Source organism: Mustela lutreola, chromosome 6, assembly GCF_030435805.1.
Source record: "Mustela lutreola isolate mMusLut2 chromosome 6, mMusLut2.pri, whole genome shotgun sequence".
Classification (NCBI taxonomy): Eukaryota; Metazoa; Chordata; class Mammalia; order Carnivora; family Mustelidae; genus Mustela; species Mustela lutreola.
This window is the reverse complement of record NC_081295.1, coordinates 14,717,734-14,732,244: the sequence shown is the minus strand read 5'-3', so window position 1 is coordinate 14,732,244 and position 14,511 is coordinate 14,717,734. Positions and strand designations below refer to the sequence as shown.

Below are 14,511 nucleotides of genomic sequence, written 5' to 3'. Positions count from 1 at the left end.
GAACATGGGAGTATACATATTTCTTTGAAATCCGGCTTACAGTTCCTTTAGTATATGACCGGAAATAGGATTGGTGTAGTCATATGGTGGTTACTTTTTACACTTTTTGTGGAACTTCTATACTGTTTTTCACAGTGTCTGTGCCAGGTTACAGTCCCATCAACAGTGCACAGAAATTTCTTTTTCTCCACATCCTTTTCAACACTTATCTATTGTCTTTTTGATGAAAGCCAGTCTAACAGTTGTGAGGTGATATCTCATTGTAGTTTTGATTTGTCTTTCCTTGATGATTAGTGATGTTGAGCATCTTTTCATACGCCTATTGGTATTGTGCACTTTGTATGTCCTTTTTGGAAAAACGTCCATTCAGTCCTCTGCCCACTTTTTTTTAAAGATAGAGCATGGATGCAAGTGTCGAGGGGGGAAGGGCAGAGGAAAAGGAAGAGAGAATCTTAAGCAAGCTTCATGCCCAGTGCTGAACCTGATGCAAGACTTGATCTCACAACCCTGAGATTATGACCTGAGCTGAAACCAAGAGTCAGATGCTTAATGGACTGAGTTACCTAGGGGCCCTTCTTGCCTATTTTTTAAATCAGATTGTTTTTATTGCTCTTGAGATGTATGAGTTCTTTTTATATGTTTGATATTAACCCCTAATCAGGTATATGTTTTACAGATATTTTATCTCATTTAGTCGGTTGTCTTTTTATTAGGCTGTGCTAAAGTTATTTTTAGTTTCATTCTTGTGCATGTGCCTGTCCAGTTTCCCATAACTTTTTATTGAAGAGACCATATTTTCCTCACTGTATATCCTTAGCTCTTTTGTTGTAAGTTAACTGATGACATATGTTTGGGTTTATGTCTGGGGTTTCTATTCTGTGCCGTTGATCTGTGTCACTGTTTTTATGCTAATACCATACTCTTTTGATTACTATGGCTTTGTAATATAGTTTAAAATCAGGAAGTGTGATACTTATACCCATAGCTTTCCTCTTCTTCCTTAAGATTACTTTGGCTATTCAGGGTCTTTATGGTTCCATAGGAATTTTAGGATTTTTTTTTTTCTATTGCAATGAAAAATCTCATTGGAATTTTGATAGAGATTGCACTGAATCTGTAGATTGGTTGGGTGGTATAGACATTTTAATAGTTCTTTTTTTCCCAATCCATGACCATGAGATATCTCTCACATTAAGTCTAGTGTGTTATTTAAGCCCAATGTTTCTTTATTGATTTTTTTTTTTTTTTTTTTTTTTTTTGGTCTGGATGATCTATCCATTGTTGAAAATGGGAATTAAAGCCCTTTATTATTCTTGAATTGCTGTCTATTCCTCTCTTTAGGTCTGTTAATGCTTGCTTTATGTATTTAGGTGCTCCATAGTTGGGTGCATAAATATTTACAAATGCTTTACCCTCTTGCTGGATTGACCCCTTTATCCTTATATAATGATTTTTTAATCTTATTACAGTCTTTGCTATAATTGAAAATTCTTGAATTTTTTTTTATAGAACTACTCCTTTCTTTTGGTTTATATTTGGATGGACTATCTTTTTCTATCCCTTCACTTTCAGTCTTTTTATGTCCTTAAACCTGAAGTGAGTCTCTTGTAGGCAGCATATAGTTGGATCTTGTTTTTTATTCATTCTGTCACTTTATGTCTGATTAGAGGATTCAGTATTAGAGGATTCATTTACACTTAATTATTGATAGATGTGTACTTGTTGCCATTTTGTTAATTGCTTTCTGTTTTGTTGTTCCGCTGTTTCTTCTCTTGAAGTTTGATGATTTTAGCAGTGGTTTGCTTAGATTCCTTTCTTATTATTTTTTATCTACTATAGTTATTTGCTTTGTAGCTACTATTAGGCTTACATGTAACAACTTGTATTTATAACATATATTGGTGATTTGTGACAAATTAAGCTTGAACATATTTTAAAGCTCTATTTTTTTTTAACTCTCCCCCAATGTTTTATGTTTGATGTCACAAATTTACATCTTTTTGCCTTAGGCATCCATTATAGATTATTGTAGTTATGGTTATTTTTACTATATTTGTCGATTAACCTTCCTACTAGATTTACAAGTGATTTATTTTTTATTTTTTTATTTTTTTGCTACTTCTATTTAACATATATTTTTTTAAATTTTTTATTTTTTATAAACATATATTTTTATCCCCAGGGGTACAGGTCTGTGAATCACCAGGTTTACACACTTCACAGCACTCACCAAAGCACATACCCTCCCCAATGTCCATAATCCCACCCCCTTCTCCCAAACCCCCTCCCCCCAGCAACCCTCAGTTTGTTTTGTGAGATTAAGAGTCACTTATGGTTTGTCTCCCTCCCAATCCCATCTTGTTTCATTGATTCTTCTCGTACCCACTTAAGCCCCCATGTTGCATCACCACTTCCTCATATCAGGGAGATCATAGGATAGTTGTCTTTCTCTGCTTGATTTATTTCGCTAAGCATGATACGCTCTAGTTCCATCCATGTTGTCGCAAATGGCAAGTTTTCATTTCTTTTGATGGCTGCATAGTATTCCATTGTGTATATATACCACATCTTCTTGATCCATTCATCTGTTGATGGACATCTAGGTTCTTTCCATAGTTTGGCTATTGTGGACATTGCTGCTATAAACATTCGGGTGCACGTGCCCCTTTGGATCACGACGTTTGTATCTTTAGGGTAAATACCCTTCCTTACACCACACACAAAAATAGACTCAAAATGGATCAAGGACCTCAATGTGCGAAAGGATTCCATCAAAATCCTTGAGGGGAACACAGGCAGCAACCTCTTCGACCTCAGCCACAGCAACATCTTCCTAGGAACAACGCCAAAGTGATTTATTTTTTTTTAAAGATTTTATTTATTTATTTGACAGAGAGATCACAAGTAGGCAGAGAGGCAGACAGACAGAGAGAGAGGAAGAGAAGCAGGCGTCCTGCTGAGCAGAGAGCCAGATGTGGGGCTCGATCCCAGGACCCTGGGATCATGACCTGAGCTGAAAGCAGAGGCTTTAACCCACTGAGCCACCCAGGTGCCCCTAGATTTACAAGTGATTTAACGTCACCCTAACAACATTAGAGTATTCTGAATCTAACTCTATATTTACCTTACTGTTGAGATTTATATTCCAAACATTTTCCTATTACTAAAAAACATCCTTTTATTTTAGATTGAAAAAGTACCTTTAACATTTCTTGTAAGGCAGGGCTAGTGATGATAAAGTCATTCAGCTTTTGCTTGTCTGGTAAACTCTTGACTCTCCTTCAAAATTCCGAAGGACATTTTTGCTTGGTAGAGTCTAAATTCGTGTTTTTCTTTCTTTCAGCACCTTGAATATATTATGCTGCTCTCTTTTGACCTGTGAAGTTTCTGAAAAATATGCTGATGCAAATAGTGTTATCTGCTGAGAGCCTTATCTGGTGGTAGCCTTGTGTGTAACAAGGTGATTTTATTTTACTGCTTTTAAGATTCTTTTGTCTTTAACTTTTGACAAATTAATTTTAATGTGTCTAGGTGTGGGTTTCTTTGGGTTCATATTTTTTGCAACTCTTCGGGTTTCCTGGATCTGGATGTCTATTTCTTTCCCTAGGTTAGGGAAGTTTTCCATCACTTCTTTGAATGAACTTTCTACCCCTTTCATTCTCTCATCTCCTGGAACCCCTGTAAATATGGATTCTGATTTTCTTGATGTCTTGTAAGCCCTTCATGCTACCTTTTTTTTTTCACTTAACATTTAGTTTTTATAGAAAATAATAAAATTGTTTGAAGTTGAACTGTTATACTAAATTTTTTTGCTATAGTGGTTAGAGTTTTAACAACCCTTAAGTGCAGATGAGTTAGTGCTTAAATGTAAATGTTCATCAGAATAATTGTGCTTTTGATACGAAATAATAACTCAGTTCTATTTATCAGCAGCATCTCACTTTTCTTTTGTTCTCTGTCTCTTGCTTTCCTTTTTTTCATTAATTTTAAAAATTTACATATAATGTATTATTAGCCCCAGGGGTACAGGTCTGTGAATCACCAGGTTTACACACTTCACAGCACTCACCATAGCACATACCCTTCTCAATGTCCATAACCTGACCACCTTCTCCCTACCCCCTTCCACCAAGCAACCCTCAGTTTGTTTTGTGAGATTAAGAGTCTCTTATGGCTTTTCTCCCTCCCGATCCTATCTTGTTTCATTTATTCTTTTCCTACCCCCCAAACCCCCCATGATGCTTCTCAACTTCCTCATTTCAGGGAGATCATATGATCGTTGTCTTTCTCCGATTGACTTATTTTACTCAGCATAATGTTCTCTAGTTCTATCTGTGTTGTTGCAAATGGCAAGATTTCATTTCTTTTGATGGCTGCATAGTATTCCATTGTGTATGTATACATATATATACATATACATATATATGTGTATATATATATACACATATATACGTATATGTATATATATGTGTATATATATATATGTGTATATATATATATATATATCACTTCTTCTTTATCCGTTCATCTGTTGATGGGCATGTAGGTTCTTTTCATAGTTGTTTGGATATTGTGAACATTGCTGCTATAAACATTTGGGTGCACGTGCTCCTTTGGACACGTTTGTGTCTTTGGGTAAATACCCAGTAGTGCAATTGCTGGGTCATAGGGTAGCTCTATTTTCAACTTTTTGAGGAACCTCCATGCTGTTTTCCAGAGTGGCTGCACCAGCTTGCATTCCCACCTACAGTGTAGGAGGGTTCCCCTTTCTCTGCATCCTCACCAGCATCTGTCCTTTCCTGACTTGTTAATTTTAGCCATTCTGACTGGTGTGAGGTGGTATCTCATTGTGGTTTTGATTTGTATTTCGCTGATGCCAAGTGATGCGGAGCACTTTTTCATGTGTCTGTTGGCCATCTGGATGTCTTTTTTGCGGAAATGTCTGTTCATGTCCTCTGCCCATTTCTTGATTGGATTATTTGTTCTTTGGGTATTGAGTTTGATAAGTTCTTTATAGATTTTGGACACTAGTCCTTTATCTGATATGTCGTTTGCAAATTTCTTCTCCCATTCTGTCAGTTGTCTTCTGGTTTGGTTAACTGTTTCCTTTGCTGTGCAAAAGCTTTTGATCTTGATGAAGTCCCAATAGTTCATTTTTGCCCTTGCTTCCCTTGCCTTTGGCAATGTTCCTAGGAAGAAGTTGCTGCGACTGAGGTCAAAGAGGTTGCTGCCTGTGTTTTCCTTGAGGATTTTGATGGATTCCTTTCTCACATTGAGGTCCTTCATCGAGTCTATTTTCATGTGTGGTGTAAGGAAATGGTCCAGTTTCATTTTTCTGCATGTGGCTGTCCTATTTTCCCACCATCATTTACTGAAGTGACTGTATTTATTCCATTGAACATTCTTTCCAGCTTTGTTGAAGATTAAGATCAGTTGACCATAGAGTTGAAGGTCTATTTCTGTACTCTCTCTTCTGTTTCATTGATCTATGTGTCTGTTTTTGTGCCAGTAGTATACTGTCTTGATGATGACAGCTTTGTAATAGAGCTTAAAGTCTGGAATTGTGATGCCACCAACTTTGGCTTTCTTTTTCAATAAACCTCTGGTTATTCAAGGTCTTTTCAGGTTCCATATTAATTTTAGGATTATATGTTCCATTTCTTTGAAAAAGTGGATGGGATTTTGATAGGGATTGCGTTAAATGTGTAGTTTGCTTCAGGTAGCATAGACATTTTCACAATATTTGTTCTTCTAATCCATGAGCATGGAACATTTTTCCATTTCTTTGTGTCTTCCTCAGTTTCTTTCATGAGTACTTTATAGTTTTATGAGTACAGATTCTTTGCCTCTTAGGTTAGGTTTATTCCTAGTTATCTTATGGTTTTAGGTGCAGTTGGGATAGACTTCTTAATTTCTCTTTCTTCTGTTTTTTTTTTTTTTTTTTGTGTGTGTGTGTGTGTGTGTGTGTGTGTGTAAAGAAATGCAACTGATTCCTGTGCATTGATTTTATATCCTGGCATTTTACTGAATTCCTCTACAAGTTCTAGCAGTTTTGGAGTGGTGTCTTCTGGGTTTTCCACATATAGTATCAAATCATCTGTGAAGAGTGATGGTTTGACTTCTTTGCCAATTTGGATGCCTTTAATTTCTTTTTGTTGTCTGATTGCTGAGGCTAGGACTTCTAGTACTATGTTGAATAGCAGTGGTGATAATGGACATCCCTGGCGTGTTCCTGACCTTAGTGGAAAAGCTCTCAGTTTTTCTACATTGAGAATGACATTTGTGGTGTGTTTTTCATAGATGGCTTTGATGATATTGAGTTATGTGCCCTCTATCCCTACACTTTGAAAAATTTTGATCAGGAAAGGATGCTATACATTGTCAAATGCTTTTTCAGCATCTATTGAAAGTATCATATGGTTCTTGTTCTTTCTTTTATTAATGTATTGTATCACATTGATTGATTTGCAGATGTTGAGCCAACCTTGCATCCCTGGAATAAATCCCACTTGGTCGTGGTGAATAATCCTTTTAATGTACTGTTAGATCCTATTGGCTAGTATTTTGGTGAGAATTTTTGCATCTCTTTTTTGATGGGAATTTTTGATGGGAATCCCAAAACCAGACAAGACCTTGTCTGGTTTTGGGATCAAGGTGATGCTGGCCTCATAAAATGAGTTTGGAAGTTTTCCTTCCATTTCTATTTTTGGAACAGTTTCAGGAGAATAGGAATTAATTCTTCTTTAAATGTTTGGTAGAATTCCCCTGGAAGCCATCTGGCCCTGGGCTCTTGTTTGTTGGGATATTTTTGATGACTCCTTCAATCTCCGTACTGGTTATGGGTCTGTTCAGGATTTCTATTTCTTCCTGGTTCAGTTGTGGTAGTCTATATGTCTCTAGGAATGCATCCATTTCTTCTGGATTGTCAAATTTTCTGGCATATAGTTGCTCATAATATATTCTTATAATTGTTTGTATATCTTTGGTGTTGGTTGTTATCTCTCCTCTTTCATTCATGATTTTATTTATTTGGGTCCTTTCTCTTTTCTTTTTGATAAGTCTGGCCAGGGGTTTATCAATCTTATTAATTCTTTCGAAGAATCAGCTCCTAGTTTCATTGATTTGTTCTATTGTTTTTTTGGTTTCTATTTTATTGATTTCTGCTCTGATCTTTATTATTTCTCTTCTCCTGCTGGGTTTAGACTTTCTTTGTTGTTCTTTCTCCAGCTCCTTTAAGTGTAGGGTTAGTTTGTGTATTTTAGACCTTTCTTGTTCCTTGAGAAAGGCTTCTACTGCTGTATATTTTCCTCTCAGGGCTACCTTTGCTGTGTCCCACAGATTTTTGAACCATTGTGTTTTCATTATCTTTTGTTTCCATGGTTTTTTTTTTTTTCAATTTTTCTTCAATTTCCTGGTTGACCCATTCATTCTATAGTAGCCTCCATGTATTTGGGGTCTTTCCAACTTTCCTCTTGTGATTGAGCTCTAGCTGCAGAGCATTGTGGTCTGAAAATATGCATGTAATGATTCCCAATCTTTTGGTGCTGGTTGAGACGTGATTTCTGACCCAGGATATGATCCATTCTGGAGAATGTTCCATGTGCACTAGAGAAGAATGTCTATTCTGTTGCTTTGGGATGGAATGTTCTGAATATATCTGTGATATCCATCTGGTCCAGTGTGTCATTTAAGGCCTTTATTTCCTTGTGATCTTTTGCTTGGATGATCTATTTCAGTGAGGGGAGTGTTAACATCCCCTACTATTATTGTATTATTGTTGATGTGTTTCTTTGATTTTGTTATTAATTGGTTTATGTAGTTCGCTGCTCCCATGTTAGGCACATATTCAAAATTGTTAGATCTTCTTGTTGGACACACCCTTTGAGTATGATATAGTGTCCTTCCTCATCTATTTTAGTCTTTAGCTTAAAATCTAATTGATCTGATATAAGGATTGCCATGCGAGCTTTATTCTGATGTCCATTAGTATAGTAAATTGTTTTCCACCCCTTCACTTTAAATCTGGAGGTGTCTTTGGGTCTAAAATGAGTTTCTTATGGACAGCGTATTGATGGGTTTTGTTTTTTTTAATCCATTGTGATCCCCTGTGTCTTTTGATTAGGACATTTAGCCCATTTACATTCAGGGTAACTATTGAGAAATAGGAATTTAGTGCCATCGTATTGCCTGTAAGATAACTGTTACTGTATATTGTCTCTGTTCCTTTCTGATCTACTACTTTTAGCATCTCTCTTTGCTTAGAGGACCCCTTTTAATATCTCCTGTAGAGCTGGTTTCGTGTTTACAAATTCTTTTTGTTTTTGTCGGTTCTGGAAGCTTTTTATCTCTCCTTCTATTTTCAATGATAGCCTAGCTGGATGTAGTATTCTTGGCTGTATGTTTTTTTCATTTAGTGCTCTGAATATACCATGCCAGTTCTTTCTGGCCTGCCAGGTCTCTGGGGATAAGTCTGTTGCCAATCTAATATTTTTACCATTGTATGTTACAGACTTCTTGTCCTGGGCTACTTTCAAGATTTTCTCTTTGTCGCTGAGACTTGTAAATTTTACTATTAGATGATGGGGTGTGCCCCTATTCTGATTGATTTTTAGGGGGGGTTTCTGTGCCTCCTGGATTTTGATGCTTGTTCCCTTGCCATATTATGGAAATTCTCTACAGTAATTCTCTCCAATATACCTTCTGCTCCCCTCTCTCTTTCTTCTTCTTCTGGAATCCCAATTATTCTAATGTTGTTTTGTCTTATGTTATCACTTATCTCTCAAATTTTCCCCTCGTGGTCCAGTAGTTGTTTGTCTCTCTTTTGCTCAGCTTCTTTATTCTCTGTCATTTGGTCTTCTATATCACTAATTGTCTCTTCTGCCTCATTTATCCTAGCAGTAAGAGCCTCCATTTTTTATTGCACCTCATTAATAACTTTTTAAAATTTCAACTTGGTTAGATTTTAGTTCTTTTATTTCTCCAGAAAGGCTTTTATTTCTCCAAACAGGGTTTCTCTAATATCTTCCATGCCGTTTTTAAGCCTGGCTAGCACCTTGAGAATTGTCATTCTGAACTCTAGATCTGACATATTACCAGTGTCCGTATTGATTAGGTCCCTGGCCTTCGGTACTGCCTCTTGTTCTTTTTTTTTGTGGTGAGTTTTTCTGCCTTGTCATTTTATCCAGATAAGAATATATGAAGGAGAAAATAAAATACTGAAAGGGTGGCAAAGACCCCAGTAAAATGTGTTTTAACCCATCAGAGGAGACCCCAAATCATTGGGGGAAGAAAGAGGGTAAAAAGAAGTTCAGGAAAAAAAGGTAAAAAGAGAAAAAATAAAGAAAAAATATTAAAAAGAAATAATACATATATTAGACTGGTGAATAGAACAGGTTCACCCACTTAATTTTGGGAGTATTTTGGTCTCTTAGAAGAAACTACCTCCCAAAATTTTAAAGAATGAAAAACATATATAAGGGAAAACATGATGAAGGGATGGAATATGACTGTAAAGATGAAAAAAAAATTTTTTTTCTTAATTTCTAAAAAAGGAGTTGATAAGATAAGTTGGTTGGGAGAATAAGGAAAAAGAAAGTGGAGAGAATTTGCTCAGGCTGGAGAGTAGAACAAAGCCCTGTGCTAGATTTAGGGTGTATTTTGATCTATTAGAAGTTGTATCCCAAATTTTTTTAGAAGGAAAAATCCCTATGTGTATACAAAAAATAAAATTAGATACAATGAAGGATAAAATGTGACTATAATAATGAAGTTTTAATTTTTTGAAAGGTATTGTTAAGATAAACTAATTTAAAAACATTAAAAGAGGAAAGGGTAAAAGTTAAAAAAAAATTAGAAGAAAAAACTAAATTAAAAAAAATTAATTATCTTTGCAAGACCAAAGAATCATGGGGAGAAAGCCATGAATTCCATGTTTTGCTTTTTCCTCCTCTGGAATTCTGCTGTTCTCCTTGGTAATGAACTTGGTCATGGCTGGATTTCTTGCTGATCTTCTGGGGGAGGGGCCTGTTGTAATGATTCTGAGAATCTCTATGTAGCTCTATGTAGTGTCTTTGCCCCAGGCGGAATTATACCACCCTTACCAGGGGCCAGGCTATGTAATCCACTAAGGTTCGCTTTTGGGAGCTTTTGTTCCATGAATGCTTTCTGTAGAGTTCCGGAGGATGGGAATGAAAATGGTGGCCTCCCAATTCCTGGCCCAAACGAATGGAGAGCTCAGGGACCCACTCAGTGCATCCTCAGAGAAAAGAGCCCAATCACTCCCATCTCCCTGGCCTCCGTCTGTACCCTGAGCTCACCCAGCCTGTGACCAAGCGTCTCTGTCTCTGGCACACAGCCCTGCATGGAGTCTCTGAACCCTGCAGATCCCTGAGCTTGTGAGCCCATAAAGAAATTTCTTTGTTTGGTATAGTCTTATATTTCTCATGTATTTCAGAGCCACCTGTTTTGGTGGCTCACCCCTTAGGTGGAAGTCTTAAAAGCTGGAATAGTATATGTTGGGTCCAAATCTTCACTCCTCAGAGAGATTCTGGGAGTTTTGAGTTTCTGCTTGATTGTGTGTCACTGTTCCAGGGTTAGGGTTTATGGTGAGAGCATGTCTCAGTCTTTATGAACCATTTTGATGTGTGTGTGTGTATGTGTGTATGTGTTTTCATTTTTCCAACATGTAGGAATCACTCAGTTTCTGGATTTCTTTCAGAGGACATTGCTCTATGTAGCTAGAGATTTAGTATATATATGGGAGTGTGTGAATTTAGGAACCTCCTATGTCTCCATCTTGGACTGGAACCCCCAAATTGACTTCATTTTGCATGATGAATTTTAATAAAAGTAATCAATTCATTTAACTATTTTAGTAGTTCAAGCAGTATTTTTTTTTTTTTTTTACTAATAGAATATTGTCAGGATTTTCAAATGTTAGTGATTTTAAGTTGAATTTTCCTTTTTCTTAACATGTGGGGCATATTTCTTGACTTAATAATATATCTCTTTAACTCAATATATGAAGAACATTATGATAAAATACATCATGCAGTTATGATAATCAGGTTCCATCTGTAAAGTTGCTCTATTAGATCTGGCTTTAGTTTACATTAAGAACTTAATTTTTCCCTTTGTAATTTAAAAACAACAACAGGAAGAATGATAAAAATCTATCTATCTAGCTCTGGCAAAGGATGCTTTTTTTAAAATAATGTGTTTATATCTGCTTTTTGATATTTAGCTATAGAAAAGGCTTTATCTTAATTCATTCTGAAATTTGTCAATTTTTTAAAAAACACTTTACATAATATACTTATAGGTAGAGATTTAGTTTTAAAGGGTTAGATTATTAAATATTAATTTATTATTACTCTATATGTGGTAAACACTTGATAGCAAGAATAGTATTGTTTATCTAAAGGTCAAGAAAGAAAGAAGTGACTATGAAGTTGTTATATTTTTAATATCTGCATCACACACCATTGCTGAAAGTGGAAACAAGGCCGCTAGTTAATTTTTTCCCCTAGAAGCTTGAATCACATCACAAAACTGTTACTTTGATTGATTAAAAATAAGGCCTTTTCCAAAATTCACTGTAATTATACATATCTCAAGGGCAATTTCATACTTCAAGTTCTAGTTCTATTTAATGATTATTTGGATAAATAGATAGTCCTGGGCTCTTTTTTCTCTTTTAAAATCTAGCGCTCAGAAAGCACACAGCCTCACTGACCACTGGGTACAAATCTGGGAAGGCGTGCTGAGGCTGCTGGCCCAGGAAGAATAATGAAGGGAAGATGACAGTTGAGTTCAGTTTCATGGGAAATGTGCTACCTTAAGCTCTTCCTCATTCTTTTGGTGGCAAAATAGGCAATGTTTCTCCTTCCCCTTTCCTTTCCCAGTCCATGCCTACTCGATACTAAATGAATCCCCACTTCTTTCTGTGTCTCCGACTCCCCACCATTCTCTTTGTGTTTCTTTCTTGCTCAGTTTTGGTCCTGGGGGAAGAGTATCCACTTTTTCTGGACATGCCTCCCATCAGCTACAAGCTCTGTTTCTTAGAATCTTCTTGTGTTGTCTCAAGGGTGTATCATTGTCTTAGCCATCAGGGCTCGAGACTTCTCCCACTTTCGGTGTTCATCACGAATCTAGTAATGAGCTTCCCTGACTCTAATACTCATCCTCATCATTGAAATCAACAGCGAAGCCTGGGAAGTGCATATTTGAATGAATGAATGAATGAATGAATGGTGGTTTCTTGCAACTTCTGATTTTAAAAAATCTCTGAGTGCTGTTAGAACTCAATTTTTCCATGAAGGAGAAGTGATCTTTAGGGCTGGGGTGTTATTCTCTTTTACCTCTCTTCAGAATCTACCTGCTGTTCTAATATCTCTCTAGCCGCTGCCTCAGTGAGATTCATTTCTAACCTCTCTTTTATAAGGGGCAGAGCAATATTCAGAAGAATGTACAGATCTTGAGCCTTTGAAGATTTTAACAGGCATCAGTTAGCTTGAAGCAAGTTAGTTTCACTTAGTGTATGTAATTTAAAACCTAGAATGGGTAGGGACAAGGGGGCAAGGAAAGGGCACAATACCTCAATGTGGGTACTGGGAGCATCTTCAAGGAACACATTCTATTCTGGGAGGTTCTTGTGGATTCCAGGAACTTGGCTATCCTCTCTAGTGCCCTGAGACCCAACCTGTAATCAGACCAATGGACCCTGCTCTCAGGCAGTCATAGTGTACCAGCGTGTTTTGGCATGGCATGGCAATGAAAAATAACATGACATGGAAGGATGGTGACATCCTGGAGAGGTGACAAATGCATATGTTGAAGGGTAGATTTGTGGTTTAGATTTTACAACCATTCTATAAATAAGAGCCTTGGGACCGGGTTAGAATTACCCTAGCATGAATGGCGGCAGTCCCTCTGGGCTGGCGATGCAGAGCTTGCTTTGGACTGTTCCATTTCCAAGTCAGCCCAGCTCAGCTTTTCACTGCTCCTGTGGAAGCTCTGGTTGAAGCCCAAGGAAAGCAGCCGCTTATCAGATTTGTCTTTCACGTGAAACTTTGAAGCCCCGTTGATGCTTATTGGCCCAGATGCTTTAAGCTTTTAAAGTCCTTTTCTCATCCTGACAGTTTTTGAGGAACATGGCCCATTTGGGCCTCTTTGCCCCCTCGTACCCAGGGTTCTTTTACAGTGAGTGTGGGTCAGGGCCTTGGCATCTGCATGTTGGTCTTGAGCTGGTTGATGTTGGGCGTCCCATGGCCACCCAGTGGGAAGTGTTGGCCTGTGGCTTTGCTACTTCTAGAGGGATTCAGCATGGAGATTATCAGTTTCTTGTCACTGTTTGGATGTATTACTATTAAAGTGTGTTGACGTAGATTGAATTGTGCTCCCCCCAAAAGATATGTTGATTTCTTATGCTTTGTACTTCAGATGTGATCTTATTTGGAAATAGGATCTTCAAGTTCAAGTGAAGTCATTGTGGGTGGGCCCCAATCTGTATAAAAAGGGGGAAATTTGGATGTAGAGATAGAAGTGCCCAGAAAGAAGATGATATAAAGCCTCACAGGAAGAAGAATGGCCATGTGATTGGAGCCCTGTACCTCCAAGCCAAGGAATGCCAAAGATGCCAGGGAACACCAGAAGCTAGATGAGACCAGGAAGGATCCTCCCCCAGAGCCTTCTGAGAGAGCCTGGTCTTAATGACACCTTGATCTCAGACTTCTAGCTTCCAGAATTGCGAGGCAATAAATTTCTGTTGTTTTAAGGCACCCGTTTTGTTTTGTTTTGTTTTTACTTTGTATGAGAGCCCTAGGAAACTATTACACATTGTATTAAAAAGAAAAAGGTGCCTGTATTTTTGAGGCAAAAGAAATAAGGACCTTTTGATTTAAAGAGGAAAGTTTGGCTCACCTAGTGTAGGCCTGGCTAATCATTCACTCTTTTTTGCCCGCCCAAGTGGTTTCACTGAACTTCTGGCTTTGAAGTTGATTTAGGATTTTAACAGTTCCATGAATCTACCTGGCAGATACCTTTAAGAAAATTTTAACCCACGGAAGAATGTTTTAATCTGGTACCTTAATAGTTTCCTTTTTTACATTCATATCTTTGATCTGTTTGAGTTTGTCCTAGCATAAAGCATGAGGTGTGGTTCCAGAAATCATTTTTTTTAAAGATTTCTTTTTAATTTATTTGACACACAGAGAGAGACAGCGAGAGCAGGAACATGAGCAGGGGGAGTGGGAAAAGCAGGCCCCTCACCTGATGTGGGACTCGAACCCAGGACCCTGGGATCATGACCTGAGCCAAAGGCAGACGCTTAATGGCTGAGCCACCCAGGAGCCCCCAGAATCATTTTTATACAGATGGCTGCACAAGTGTATCAATTGTGTTTATCGAACAGCTTCCTATAGAAGTATTTTTAACACTTCTCTTATAGTTGACCTTCCAAGTTTACTATTTTTAGAGTTTTTAGAGTAAATAGATACTGGTTTATGTGTTTGG

At 37.4% G+C, this 14,511-nt stretch overlaps 1 protein-coding gene across 7 annotated transcripts in view; it reads left to right on the top strand.

The window, feature by feature from the left end:
* The window catches only part of ESR1 (estrogen receptor 1), a 427,341-nt gene that overhangs the window by 255,162 nt on the left and 157,668 nt on the right, over positions 1–14,511 (top strand). The gene's annotated exons all lie outside the window — the stretch shown is intronic.